Source organism: Euprymna scolopes, chromosome 7 (genome assembly GCF_053919585.1).
Source record: "Euprymna scolopes isolate OS-2025 chromosome 7, ASM5391958v1, whole genome shotgun sequence".
Classification (NCBI taxonomy): Eukaryota; Metazoa; Mollusca; class Cephalopoda; order Sepiida; family Sepiolidae; genus Euprymna; species Euprymna scolopes.
In genome coordinates, this window is record NC_136488.1 from 15,264,533 (window position 1) to 15,280,459 (window position 15,927).

Genomic DNA, 15,927 nt, shown 5'->3' on the forward strand with positions numbered 1-15,927 from the left:
TATAGATTCAGTTAGGCCAGAGGTTTTGGGGAAATATAAAATATTTTGTAATTTATATGCAAGACTAGCAAAACAAGTGACTATGATTGAAATATTGGTAAAGGTGCAGTATCTTTCCACCCACAAAACGTCCTTTAAAATTACCACAAGGGTGCTGAAAATGAAAACAACAGTTAAAATCCCAGGAAACGAGTAATTTCAATGATATGAATAAATTATAGTTTTAAAAAGTGGGGCATCACTTTTCTATATTAATTTAACGTAAAATAACATCCACTTTATAGCCAAAGTGGCCATAAAGAGGGGGCTTATTTTACATTAAATTAATATAGAAAAGTAATCCCCCTCTTGTTTAAGCAATGATGTGCGACCTTAAGGGCACATATCACATACCTCAATACACAATTCAGGTCATTAGCTTCCCAACGAACCTTCATTTGTTAAATTCTGATCAATAGTCGCCAAGATTTTGAACTTATACAATTGCCCCCAAAAGTGGTATATATATATATATATATATATATATATATATATATATATATATATATATATATATATATATATATATAAGATATGAGCATTTCAATATTTAATTTGGCTACGAGTATATATATATATATATATATATATATATATATATATATATATATATATATATACTCGTAGCCAAATTGTTCTATGGGACAAAATTAGATGAAAATTTGCAGGCTTTTTGAAGATTATAATACTATTCTATGGTAAAAATTTAAGACAATTAGCAAAAAAGATCCTATATTTTCAACCAATAAAATATGCCCAAATTTGCCTCCATTTGTATATATAATGTCCTGGCCAGCCAGCTTTAGCTTTGTTGCTTCTGTTGTCTTCCCTGTGGCCTTGCTAGGTCACTAATATAGATATATCAACTTTTAGGGGCAATCTTATAAGTTCGAAATCTCAGCGACTAACAATCAAAATTTTACAAATGAAGGCTCGTTGGAAAGCTAATGACCTGTATTGTGTAGTGGGTTATGTGACATTTGCCCTTAAGGTGGCACATTAAGGGGATCATCCATCATCCAGAGTCTATTTTTGACACTTTTTTACAGCCATAAAATGTTTTGGTAAAGGTTCAGTATCCTTCCACTCTCAAAACATCCTTTAAAATTACCATTATAATACGTTTTCGAGGGTGCTGAATACGAAAATACCATTTAAAATTTCAGGAAACGAGTAGTTTCCAAGATATGAAGAAATTATATTTTTCATTTTTTTTATGTTAATTTAACATAAAATTAACACCCACTATATAGCCACCTTGACACCATACACAAAACCTACCTTAAAAAATATATTTCTCCTCTTTGGTTTTCATACATAAAGTACAGTGCATAAAGATAATCTGATACTGAAGATATGCCCTATTTCCGAAAGAGGGGAGATATAACATATGAGAAATATTTGGAATCAAGTCTTCACTTGCTGTTATTTCAGATCATTTGAAACCATAGCAGCAAGTTTTAGTCTCTCCTCCATCAAGGCCAGAGGTTTTGGGGAATATATATATATATATATATATATATATATATATATATATATATATATATATATGAGATGTAGAGTTTGCTTGAACCATTATGTGGGGTAGGTATGTAGAAGAGATTTAGAAGGCTATCACAATGCGAGGAATGGAATGCAGTCGGTGTTGAGGAAGAAAGATGAAAACAAGTGACAATTTGCAAATCAATAAGTATGTACATATATGTCTATATATACATATATTTATTCAATTGTGTGAAGTATAAATGTCTTAATAGACAAGGTCTATTTTATGTGACAATTTCCATTATATATTTCGGGATAATCCCTTTTTCAAATAGTGGATGTAATGGATATATTCCAGCATGCTTAGAATATATACGTTACATTCACTATTTAAAAAAAGACTATCCCAAAATATATAATGGAAATTGTCACATACAATAGACCTTTACAAGTAAGACATTTATACTTAATACAATTGAATATATATATATATATATATATATATATATATATATATATATATATATATATATATATATATATATATATATATGTATATATATATATATATATGTATTTATTGATTTGCAAATTGTCACTTGTTTTCATCTTTCTTTCTCAACACTGACTACATTCCATTCCTCACATTGTGATAGCCTTCTAAATCTCTTCTACATATATCTATACTAGCAAAAGTACCCGTCGTTGACTGGGTTCAAAAACAGCCTACAGAAAATGGACTCTGGTTTATGAAAGTATGATAGGTTATGAAAAGGAAGGATTGTAAAGAGATAGCTTCAAATTCGGGGGTATCAAAACCAAAGCAAAATATGATGAAAGTAAAAATAAAATAGATAAACCTCATAATTTATTATACAATACCTGTTCACACTGAAACACTTATCACAATATTCTGTGGATCTATATTAAAAAACCTTGTTAAACTTTGTGACATATTTCCATTCTATGGAGGTAAGGTGCGAACGAACACCCCATAATTTTATTATACCATATTTCTTCAAACAGAAACATGATTATCAAAGTACACTTACGCAGATATATATGAAAATTCTTTATTAAAGTTTGTGCCTATTTCCATTCTATGGAGGCCAAGCGCAAATGCAGACCCCACAATTTTATTATACCATCCCTATTTAAGTTAAAACATACTTATCAAAGTATTATTATGTACATCTATATCAAAAACACTTGTAAACGTTTTTTTTTAAATTTTTAAATTTTTTATTTCCATACTTTGTGGACCAGGCACGAACGCAGACCCCACAATTTTAAGGAACCACCGTTCTGCAGGGTCAAACATACCCATTCCTGTGTCTCGAGACATCTTCTATCATTATATGTAATCAGTTTTTAAAAATAGTCAAACATATAGGAGCCTATTCATGACCACACACACACACACACACACACACACACACACACACACACACACACACACACACACACACATTCAGCTTTATATTATAGATATCTATAAAAGTGAAAATGTGTGTGTGTGTGTGTGTGTGCGCGCGTGCATTTCCCTAGGGAATAACTCTGTCAATTTTCGGCCTACACACTCGAAATTTGACATAAGGGAAATTCTTTTTAATTTTTTTTTTTTAATTTTTCTGTTAAGGGATCAAAGTATTCTTATGTACATCTATATCAAAAACACTTGTAAACGTTTTTTTTTTTAATTTTTTTTTTTTTAATTTTGCTGTTAAGGGATCAAAGTTCAACGATTTGACCTTTGAAAACTCAACCAAACTCAATATCATGTTTAATGTTTGTGCAAAATTTCCAAAAATTCCAATGCGCAGTTATTGAGAAAAGTGCGGTCAGATGAACAGACAAGGGTGAATTTACAGGTCCACCCTCCTTTTGTCAGGGGACAAAAAAACATATTTCCACAGAAATATATATATATATATATGTTTTTTTTACTCCCGAGAAACAATCAATACTGGGAATCTACACTGAAGTAAAGGTTGCACAATTTCCCATCAAAAATGTTTGGAAACTGCCAAAATAGACCCCTCACTATCGACCAAGCACCAACATCTGTCCCATTCCTACAATTTTGCATCTCTGATCCCTATGCCTGTTTTACAAGTACTTTAACGGAATGTCTTTGATGAATTAGTACTTGCTCCTCATTGATGTACATACTCCCGATTGACTTGACAAACAGCAAAATCTCACCTCTTCACTGTTGAGATCCTTAGATGTCAGAAAATCTTGTACTCTAATCATTTCTTGCCTTGGACTGTTAGATTTTGAAATTCCCTTCCTGCAGGAGTCTAAATGTATTGTTAAATGACATATCGCTGCTCAACTCCCCACAGTCTCTTATTAGACATGATCTCAAATGGTAACCCCTTACGTCCAAGTGGCAATATGCCCTGTTTTAGGATAAAAAAAAAAAGGTAAAAGATGGTTAGTGGTATTTTGAAGCTTTCCTTCTCTTAAATTAGTTGCATGACCAAGGCTTGAAAATTTAATATATCTTACTATTTAATCCATAGCTGGAGAGAGGAGTTTATAGAAGCTAGAAGTAATTGTATGAGAGAAATAGCGACAGCTAAGAGAGAATATACTGAAACCACCAGAAAATGCATTGAAGCACAGAAATTAGATACCAAGATGTTTGGAAAATCTACGACAGTGTAGTAAATAATGAGCAATAAATAATTCACCCACTATCCAACAATCATGAGGTTGTTTGCATGGTGACCGAGAAGGCTAACAAGCCTGCCAGTCGGTTTGCCTCTAACTCCACAGCAAACCACTTCTTCCCTGACTTTCCTTTGCGGACAGATGCCACACTAGATGATCTGAAAATCACCCCTTCTCAGGTACATATTATAAAAAATCTTGACAGCTCAAAAGCATGTGGACCCGATCTTATCCCGACTATACTATTAAAAAAATGCTTCACTGAGGTTGCTCCAGTTCTCTCCAAACTTTATAACAAATGCCTTAATGAATCTTGCCTTCCTGACTGCTGGAAAACTGCCACTTAGAAACCTGTCTCCAAGAATTCTGGCGAAAGAACTGACTCATTAAGATATCGCCCCATTAGCCTCTTCCTACCTTTCGCCAAAATATTTGAGTCCTTAATTAACCAAGCTTTAGTCCATCACTTTACAGCTGCTAAACTTCTGACTGATCAACAATATGGATTTAGGCAACCCTCTTCTGTATCAGATATCTTAACTGTAATCTCTAAATGTATATACCATATACTGGACAAAGCAGGGAGGGTAAAGTGGTAGCCCTAGATATATCTAAGACTTTTGACACAATGGTCTTATCAGGAAAATCAAATCATACAGTATCACTGGACGAATACTTAACATAATTAAATCTTTCTTAAGTAAGAGAAGAATCCAGGTTGTCCTCGACAGTTGTACATCTAAACAATATGATATTAATGCAGGAGTACCTCAGGAGTTTATCCTTGGACCTTTATTATTCCTAATATTCATAAATAGCCTCCCTGAAGAAATTGTCTCTGAAATAGGTATATTTGCTGATGATACCACACTCTATGACAGGCACGAGGGGAAAACAAATGAACACATATCTAAGGAAATGGCAGAAACACTAGAGGAAGACTTCCTATCTGTAGTGGAATGGGGACATAAATGGATGGTCACATTCAATGCAGCCAAGACTAAGCTTGTTTCCTTTAATAATTACAAGAAACCTTCTCAACCACCAATAGCAATGGCTAAAGATACATTACCTGAAAGTACTATTTTAAACTCGTCAGCTTAATGTTCACAGGAAACATGAGTTGGAACAGATAAATTGAGAGCACTGCCAGAGCCGTTGCGGGGAAGGTAGACCCTCTCTACCGTGCTAGAAAGTTACTTACATCTGAAAGAATCCTGTACCTCTATAAGACCATCATTCGCCCATGTCTGGAATATTGTTATCATATTTGAGCTCGTGCACCTGATAGGTCCTGAACTGTCATCAAGGCTTCAATCTTTTTTCCATTGATGAAATGTTGCATCCCTCTGCCTGTTCTACATGTATTTTAATGGTGAGTGCTCTGATGAACTACAGGCACTTGTATCCCCTCAACGTGAATACTACCAACAAACCCGACAAGCAGCAAGATCCCACCCCTACATAGTGGAGATCCCTAGATGTAAGAAATCCCTCTACTCTAATAGTTTCTTCCTCAGAACTGCTAGACTTTGGAACTCCCTTTTGGGATTCTGCTTTCCCAACTCTCTGTCATGCAGCTGTTCACGTTTGATGTGAACAGACATCTTGCTGCTCATCTCCCTACATAGTATCCCTGCAACTCATGTCCCCGATAGAACCCCCTACATCAAAGGGGCACTGTGCCTTGCTTGAGGTGAAAATGAAAAAAAAAAAATCTTAATCCCTACTTTTCGCAAAGGGAGGGTATTTAGTTCTTTCTCTTTCTCTGAAAGAACTGTGACACCAGGTTCGGAAAGTGGAATTGAGAAGTCAGCGCCCCCGAGGAGGGGCACTCTGACCTGCAAAATGTGCCTGGGCAGCTCCGTTGGCATTCCTCGGCAAGGGCGCCTCAGACTATTAGCAATAAACTAACCCCTTCTCAAAGAGAGAAGGCAAGGCCAGGGAATGTGAAAGGGAGATCAGACGAACTTAAACCCGTTACGCTGAGCCCACAGTCCGCGCCTGTAATCACTATGTTTGTAAAGATATATCACGAACAAGGAAAATAAGTGATAAGAAAACTAAACAAAAGAAAACATGATTAGATGCCTTAAGGTGTAAGAAAGGTGTAACAAAGAAGACAAGAGATTAGATAGGTGATAACATATATATATATATATATATATATATATATATATATATATATATATATATATATAGAGAGAGAGAGAGAGAGAGAGAGAGAGAGAGAGAGAGACGGAGGGAGGGAGGAGGAGAGTGATGGCTAATGTAGCGTAGCAGCCGGGGTCACATGACTGGCAAGTAACATGGCGCTTCATGCCGCCGACAACATTATGACGCGAAGGCTGGAGATTTTTTGAATTGGTCTCAAACATGAAGAGACGTGTTTCCATTTAAAACTGACGACTCGTTGGATTTATTTACCCACGGTATCGGCTTGGTCGTTTTGAAAGGTAAAAATTAGTTTCACATCATATATTTATTTTTACACCTTTTCTCTTTTGTAGATCAGTCTGTCCATTCTTCTATCTATATTGTCATTTTTATTTCGCCGTTTGTTTTGTTTTTGTTCCGAGTTTTGTCTGACAATTTGAGTTTCCCATTTTTTAAATAACGTTCGAAATGAAAAGATGTTTTATTGTTTTCTGTCGAGTTTTCTTTCTTCTTTTCGTGTTACACGTGTGAAACCGGAAAAATGTACACTTTCTTTTTTCTTTCTTTTCTCTATTTGACAATTACATCTTTCCTTTTTCTTTCTTTTCACTCCACTCTCTTTCTGTTTCATGCCTCTTCCTCTTTTCCTTTCCTATCTTTGTTTCATGCCTCTTCCTCTTTCTCCTCCTCCTCTTTCATACATCTTCCTCTTTCTCTCTTCCTCTTTCCCCTCTCTTTATCACATTCTCTCTCTATTTCCTCTGCGATTATCTATTTTTACCCCCCCCTTTCTCTATTTATTCTCTGTCCTTTCCTTTCAAGTCTAAACTCTCTCCTTCCTAAAATAATTGTAAAAAATTAAACTTTTTATTGGAATTTGAAATACCTACCTTATTAATAAATAAAATTAAAATTTATTTAATTGAATAAAATAAAAAACAAACGAACTTTTTTCCCAATTATTTACTAACTGTTGCCCGACTTATAAACAAAAAACTAGTACTTATGAGCTTATTGTACCGCGCTGAAATAACGTTATTTAGAAAGTCATTCTTACTATGAGGAGGGGGTGTTTTGTAACTATTCTGTGCTTGTACCTAATTTAATTAACAAAAGATATCGTAAAACTTTAATTTAGCTCTAAAATACTATTTAAGAATTAGTGCGGTCGGTACAATAAGTACATAAACACCAACGACCAACACCACAAAAATAATTCCATGTGCATTTATCAAAGTTACTTACAGACGAGAAACAGACACACAGCATCTTGTTTAATAATTTTATAGTATTCATGGAAAATACGGACCGTGCTATTTTTTTTTTTAGATAGTATTTTTGAGTTGATTTCAATTTTTATCTTATCTTTTATTCATTAAATTGGGTAAATTTTTACTAGGTTTCCACCTTAACATTCTCTTTTCAAATGACGTCTTAAATAGGTTTTTGGGTATGCTGAAAACGAATATCGCATTTAAATTTTCCGCAAATAAGTGCGTACAACAATGGCCATAACAAAACATAAGGAATCACGTTGCTTAATATCAGGAAAACTACTTATTTACGGGAAATTTAAATACGATATTCGTTTTCAGCACACCCGAAAATCTTAAAAAGTTGTCATTTTAAGTAAAAATTTCCCTTGAATTGTTAGGTGAAAATACAGAATAGTTAAAAACGTCCTTTTCATCCCTATGTTAAGAATGACGTTCTAAATAATAGCGTTATTATTTCAGCACGACCCGTATTCTGCACAGTACCAATTTTATTAATTACAAGGAGTATTTCCCCCGTTTTTTTTTTTTTATAAATCGTTTTTATCTAAAAACTTAAAAACAAATTAAAATATTTCAACCTTTTTCATTAGTTTTACAATTACAAGCAAAGGTGATTTTTTTAATTAGCAATTCAGGAAGAAGTAACAAAATTATTACATTTTTTTTATTTTTTTTAAGAAAAAAATGTGAACCAAACGAATTTAGTGCAGTTTTCATCTTTTTTTTTTTTTAAATCTTTTCTTCTACAACTTAATTTATATTAAAACTGATAACAAGATGGGGTCAGTTTTGTATTATTTAACTGAAATTTATGAAACTACTTACCCTTTAAAACGAAAACAAGTTTTGTGTTAGCTTCTTGTTGAGTTTTTGTGTCAACAATGTTTTCATCCAAGATTTTTGAGCAGGTGATTTTTAAAAATTATTTTTTAATTATCTAACTTTTAGAACTATTGCAAAAAAAAAAAAGTTTATTTCTTAAAAAGGAAATTTTTTTTAAATGGAAACATTTATTAATTTGTCAAATTGAAAAAAAAAATGTTTCCTTTTTTAAAACTCTACCAGCAACTTCTTTTTGAGTTGACCAGAGTCGTCCCCAGAATAATGATGACCAAGGTCAGAAAATTTTCGCTTGCAAACTTTCTCTGCAAGTTTATGGAAATTGCCTGTGGGTTGTTCGTGTTCGTTTTTCTGTGTTTTAATATTGGAAACTGAAAAAAAATCCTCAAACATTTCCTTTGTTTACGCGTCCCTGTTAACTTCTCTACTCCTGTAATAATTATTTATTTGCCACCCACAAGGTCGGTTTTTAATGTGAGGAACCAGCATTCTGGATTGGGTCTAAAAACAAAAAAACAAAGGAGGATTTCCTCTTTAAAAAAATTTTTTTTTTTACTATGGACATATACTACACTTTGATCTTTGGTCGAAGAGTGATATTTTTTGTGCTTCCTTATTAAGTCGCGTTTAAATTGGGTTGTTCAGCCCCTCCATCCAAATGGAACACTCTGAATGAGGTATCAAAGTAGCTATATTCAAAATAATCCTTCCTCCCCAAAATGAGGAACCCATCCTCAGTAGTGTGGGCAAGAACTTAACATTTTATGAACGGTTCAGATACATGTAAAATGAATGGCCGATCCCCAAAATGTATAAACATTTTGATCTCTCCCTTCACTTAAAAATTTACCCTCTCTCATTCCAGGAATGAGGGGGCGGGGAAGATTTTTAAAATGTAAATTTTGCTTGGTGTCGTTATTTACCACCCTCACTCCTGAGAACACGGTTGTGGGTAAAATCCAGCTCCCTAAAAAAGGCAATTTGGATTGGGGCAAAGATAAAAATTGCATCAGTTTAGAAAGATTTCTGCCTCACTGACCGAGGATCAAAAAGATGAAGGAAGTAATATAGTATCAAAACAGGTAATACACTTTGATCATCCTAGTCAAAAGGAATGTATTATTTTCAAGACATTTAAAAAATGAACAATAACCGCATTTTAACCTCGCCCCTTGTCTCTGGATTGTCTACGTTTTTTACTGTCCATATTTTTTGTACTTCTACAGGATTTGAACCGAACATATTTTTTTGAAACCTTAACTCGTTTTAGGTTTCATTCGGGTTAAATTTTGTAGAAACAGTCTCCTTGTTTTTTTTTTCTAAAACTGCTATTCTATATGTTTATACGATTTATAGTTTTAAATTATATTGTTAAATTATATTATTATGTAATAAATTTAGCATCGATTCTTTAAAAAGTATTTATGCACTTATTGTACCATGCTGAAATATAATTTAGAAAGCCATTCTTAACATGATGAGGAGAAACTATTTTGTGCCTATTCTGTACTTTCACCTAACAATTTAATAAAAAAAAAAAAATATTGTAAATCTTGAATTTAACTTGAAAATACTATTAAAAAATAGGGCGGTACTAAAGTGCATAAGCACCCTTTTAAGAAAACTTTTAAAATACTTTTTTTAATCTTAGAGTTATTTTTTCTTTTCTTGCGTTTATTTGATCGCATATTAAAATTATGAAGAATTCTCTTAGAAATCAACTTTAAATTCTTTATGAATATTCGTTAATAAAAATCGAATAATCTTACAGAATAATGTCTTTAAAAAAAAGAATTTGTGACGCTTAAAAATACCCCTCCCCTTCATTTACACCTGCTAAAATTACTGTTACGTTTTTTGTTTTTTTCTTTCTCCCTCCTTTTTCCGAAATGAAGTCAAAAATTCTAAAAGAATGGCGGGTAACAAGTTAACAACAATAGCCTCTGCCGCTTCTCCCACCCCGCCTCTTGTTTGGTATCCAGTATAAACAATGAAACGTAACAACCACCCGAGCCACGTGGTCCATACACACGCGCTCGCGCACTTTCGTAACAAATTTCGGCTTTTGTTGAAATTTTTGCTTTTAAACATTTAGTTCTCACATCACATTGGCATAATCGATTTGATAGAGATCCTCACACTTGGATCGCGCTGAATAGTTCTGTTCGGTCGTTGGAGGAACCCACCCCGTGCATTATTCCCCTCTTTTATTGCGAGTTGCCTGAGGTGTGAGGTGCGCTTACCGACGCATGCGATCACGGCAAATATTGTATTTATCCAAAGTAATTCTTTTTTGTTATTATTATTTTTTTGTTATTTTATTATTTATATATTTTATTATTAATCCGTCATGTTTCCAACTTTGCTGCTGGAGGAGGGGGTGGTTACGCCGCAGCAGCAGCGACTAGTAATAAGAGCTGGGTATTTTTTTTAGATTAGGTCCACCTGAGCACCTCCACAATTTTCTTTTAAATGACGACTTGGATAGGTTTTCGACTATGCTGAATACGGAAATCGCATTGAAATTTTGCAGAAATAAGTAGTTATCGGGATATAAAAAGTTGTATTATGCATTATATTCTTTGGCGGCCATCTTTGTTGCGCGCGTAGATTTGTTTATGGCGCACGCACACGCGCGTAAAAACGATGGCCGCCAAAGAATACAATGCATTTGCATAATACAACTTTTTATATCTCAATAACTATTTATTTCTGCAAAATTTCGATGCGATTTCTGTATTTAGCATAGTCGAAAACCGATAAAAGTCGTCATTTAAAAGTTGTGGGGGTGGACCTAATCTAAAAATTTACCGAAAGGTGTTTAAAATTTAAACCTAGAGCGCAAAACAAACATTGGTGATAATAATTCCTTAAGATAATTTTTCGTACTAATGCAGTTTACGGGTCGTGCTGAAATAATAAGGTTATTATTTAGAAAACCGTTCTTAACATGGAGGTATCAACTTTTCTGTACAATTTGATAAACAAGGTACCGTAAAAATTGCATTTAACTTGAAAATTCCATTTTACAAATAAATCAAAAATAGCACCATTTTCTTTCTGTATTTTTTATTCATTTTAACATTTTTTTATACAAAAGAAAAGGTTTCGTGATAATTTTTTCTACTTTAGTTTTTACTACAAGAAAAATAAGCATATCGTTGACACGCATCATGTTTTGGCCAGTATCTTTCAAAATATTAAATTAGTCGCACAGTTCTTGTTGAAAGAGATAAAAACAAATATAAAAAAGATGAAAATTTTCAACAAAATAAATTCATGGCAGAGGTTATTGTGAGAACACAAATTCTGTGTCCGCATTAAAAATGGTGCTTATGTATCAGTGTTACCGTGCTATTTCTAAAAAAATAGTGTTTTTAAGTTAAATTCAATTTTTACGATATTTTTGTTTATTAAATTGTTAGGTGAAAGTATAGAATACACACAAACACCTCCTCCCCATTTTAAGAATGGCTTTCTAAATATTATTTCAGCGCGGTAACAAAGATGCATAAGTACATCAAAGTTTTTGTTTTTGTTAAAATATTATGAGTAATCTTTTCGCGTTAAAATCTGTTGAGAAATATACATTTTGTATTGAGAAATACACACTTTATGTAATCATTAGCATAGTTATTCAATATGGTTCAAATGAGACGGCCATAAAGCGTGTATTTCTCAGATTTTATTTCGACGAGATTCCTCGGATATTATTTAACAAAAACAACCAAACAAAAAATATTTTAATGCCTACACATTTTCTCGCAATGAACTCACGCCGTGAGTGACTTTGTCAAATTCATCTATTCAAGTAGTTTATTCGAGTAGGTAATAGACAAAAAAATAAATAAATAAATAAATAAATAAAAAAAAAGTAACAAACGAAAAAGTGGCCAAAATAAAACAAAATAACAAATAAATGTTATCAAAGGCAAGATAAATTACTCTTCTACCTAGTTGAATAAGTTTTGTGTTTTACTCATTTTAAAGCGTTTATTGGTTCGAAAATCAAGTAGTACCCAGATGCTAAGTTAGAACGACCACAAGATGATTGGAATGACGATGCCCGATGCCGTCTTTGTAATCTATATAATCACTTTAAACTCGAAAAATAGAGAAACTACTGATTAGAAATCCAGTAATCCACCTAATAAATGTCACGGTGACGGTATGCTCTAAAAATGCCGATACGTTGAATTCTAAGACGTACAAACAAAAACTCAATAATCGTTAATTTTTCAGGATTCTCAAACGTGATTTGTCTATGTTGTTGAACGTTCAGTTTTCTTGTATGTGTGTGGCATGGTGGTTTATTGAGGACTTCTCAGTGAGGGTACAGAGGGCGAAATTAGAGTCTAAGATTTCCTGTTGTTTTTTGCGTATGTCTGATTTGTAGAAAAACAATTCCACACATCGGATTCAATTCTAGATTTCATGCGTGATACACAATTTTTATCGTATTTTGTTTACACCGTCAATCTTTATATTTACCCCGGATTTTACAATCAAAAATATACTTTTAATTTTTTTTTCTTTGAGGTTTCTCTATTAAAACTTGTTCAAAGAGTTAGAAAAAAAAATAAAAGTACATTTATATTATGAATGAAATATTCATTGTTCCTCCTCCCAGTTAAAAATTTTCTCGGCAACATCTGCTGAACGACAAACTCCAAAATGAACTGATAATGTTTTTTTTTGTTATGCACATAAAAACCATTATTATTATTATTTTTTTTTTTTTGGAAGATTTGTTGGATTGAATTAAATTGAAATTCAACGACGCTGCCATAAAACATGAATAACCATTTGTGTTGAAGTTGCGAGAAAAGCACATGTTAACCGGCGCGGCTATTGTGTTTGGTTTCAATTATTCCCCCCCCCCCAACACAGTAGTAGTAGTAGGTTATTGTGGAAAACCCCTCCTCTAATATAAAGGGCATTTTGAACCGGTCCAAATTTGCCGTGGTTAAACGTGTTTACATACTTCGGTAAGAATGCCTAGGCGACCGGCAATAAACCAACTTTCCTTCAGAAAGAGGGGGTGATGCCGGGAAAACGATCCCCTTAACAACCTAACAGAACCGTACTTCACTTCACTCCAATCCAAGAGTCGAGACACTTGTGCCAGATAGTACAGCTTCTAAGTGATGAATTATAATAGTTGTAATGATATTCATGTTGATGATGATGATGATGATAACTAGTTGGATACGTAAATATTTTACCGAATTGTTTCACGTTCTTCCTACCCTTTCATGACACGCGACAAATAAATCTACTTTCCCCGTACCCCAGATATCCACAACGAATCTACACACACACACACACACACACACACACACACACACACACACACACACACACACTCAATCACTCTCTCTATCTCTATCTCTATCTCTGGACTCGTTAAATGTTTAAAAAAAATGTTTGATTTAAATAAAGATAACGCTTTATTCTGATTGCTGGAGTGAAGCAGTGGGTTCATATTTCATCCATTGTTCGATATCAATGCAAAACTTTTTTATTACATTATAACAGTTTCAAACAATGAATCGTGTTTGAGCGACTGCGAGCAAACGCAGGCAGCACCCACTTTCAACTCCACATTTTTATTGAAAAATGTTCGTGCAAACTGGTGAATACGCTGCCTAATTATATCTTCAACTCTTCGATCTCACACAATTTCAATTTACGATAGGTCAAAACAAGTTTGCAGATATTTTGTTTTCTGAAACAACTGCTGAATTTCAGTCAGCTGAGCGTGCCTCATCATTTGTATAACTGTGTTGTAACGGGCCGATATGTTGGTGTTGTGAAAGAAACATTTATTCCACCATAAATGTACAAGAAAGTGGATCGATGAAGATTTTAAAGCAGAAAGGTTGGGGAAGAGGAAATAGTTTACCTGGACAGCAGCGGATACTGAATGTACAGCAATGCGAAATAACTGAAGAGGTGGAAACTAGATCCTGGACAGCATGGGATGACGTCATAAAATAATTAACGTGGATGTCCCTGAGGTGTGATGAGATATCTCGGATCCATATATGGATATGGCCAAGGACTGGATTGACAGGAGCACTGGTAGTAGGAATGGAAGAGAAGAATCTTGATCCCAGCGTTAGACATTGACGGTTATTAGGACAGGGTGCCGGACGTTGATGGTGAAACAAAAAGCTGGGTATCAATGGACACTGGAATGGGCAAGAACTGCTGGAAGTTGCAGGAGCATGAAGCATTGGAGTCGAAGCAGTTGGAAGGTTCTGGCACAGCAAGAGTGAGCTGGAAGCTGCAAGAGAGTGTTGGAGCTGCAGGAATGAGTTGGAACGGCAGAGGAAAGCTGGTATCAAGTGGGCAAAGCAGGCAGAAATTTGTGAAAGATTAAATCCCATTTTCGTAGTTTGAGAGTTTGAGAGTTGCCCTGAAAAGGGCAATTTGATTTGCTGCTGCTAATGTCTTCCTGGGTCTTAATGACTCCTTACCCAGTTGGAGGTAAAGGTCTCCTGACTTCCCATCCAGCTGAGGTGCAGTATTTATTTCTCTCTCAGAAATGTGGCACAAGTGCTGGAAAGTGGAAGTGAAAAATCATCCCTCCTGCACTCCTGAGTTGGAGCACTCTGATCTGCAAAAAGTACCTAAGCAACCTCGTCAGCACTCCCTGGGAGGAAAGCTTAGCAATAAATTAACTCTTTCTCAAAGAGAGAAAGCAAAGCCTGGGAGAGTGAACCTCCTAGAACTGCACAGGACCGCATTATTCTGCAATGGTGTTTTTTTTTCTGATCAAAGTTTTCTGTGTCTATTTAGCAAGAAAGACGTTAAAGTGGTGATGTGATCGAACAAACAATTATAATTAATTCATCACCGAAGTTTGTTCGCTCAGAAATATTTAAAGTATTGTTTGATTGTATTTACATAGTTTTGGTCAAGTTAGATTCTGTTATTTGACTGGATGTGAGGAAGTTAAACTGCGTGTGTTTTAATGGTCAAGGTTTTTGGGACACGTTTTTGGAAAAAGGTTTGTTTGAATCTGTAATATTCTAACGTAAACAAATGCAACAACTGGTTTTAAAGTTAGCATACTTTCTTAGCAATTACAAATAAAAAATCTATTTTCTCTCGTGAGTTAATGCCCCCACCTCCCTTCCCCACTGAGCGATTCGGCTACACACAAACCAATCAGTTGGCAAAGCGCATTAATTCATTTGCACCCCCTCCACAAGGAACTTTTTTTTAGCTCTTTTGGAAACCTTAGTCAACCAGCAGAGAGAATCTGACAAGCAGTGAAGACACTCCTCTCTCTCGTTCCTGTCCACTGGACACTCCAGCACAGACAATTTTGACTGAAAATAACTGCTGCCAATCTGGGACTCCACAAAGAACTGCTACCTGACTGACACACTTAAATAACTTTCTACTTTTTTGCACTCTGACACAGTTCAAGTTTCTGCCG

General features: G+C 34.4%; 1 protein-coding gene across 2 annotated transcripts in view; it reads left to right on the forward strand.

The window, feature by feature from the left end:
* The first annotated feature begins 6,422 nt into the window (after window positions 1-6,422).
* Window positions 6,423-15,927, forward strand: part of LOC145279614 (uncharacterized) — a 350,943-nt gene continuing 341,438 nt past the window's right edge. For both annotated transcript variants that reach the window (XM_080130812.1, XM_080130813.1), the window contains exon 1: window positions 6,423-6,659. The gene's annotated coding sequence lies outside the window, so the exon portion shown is untranslated. The remainder of the gene's footprint in view (window positions 6,660-15,927) is intronic.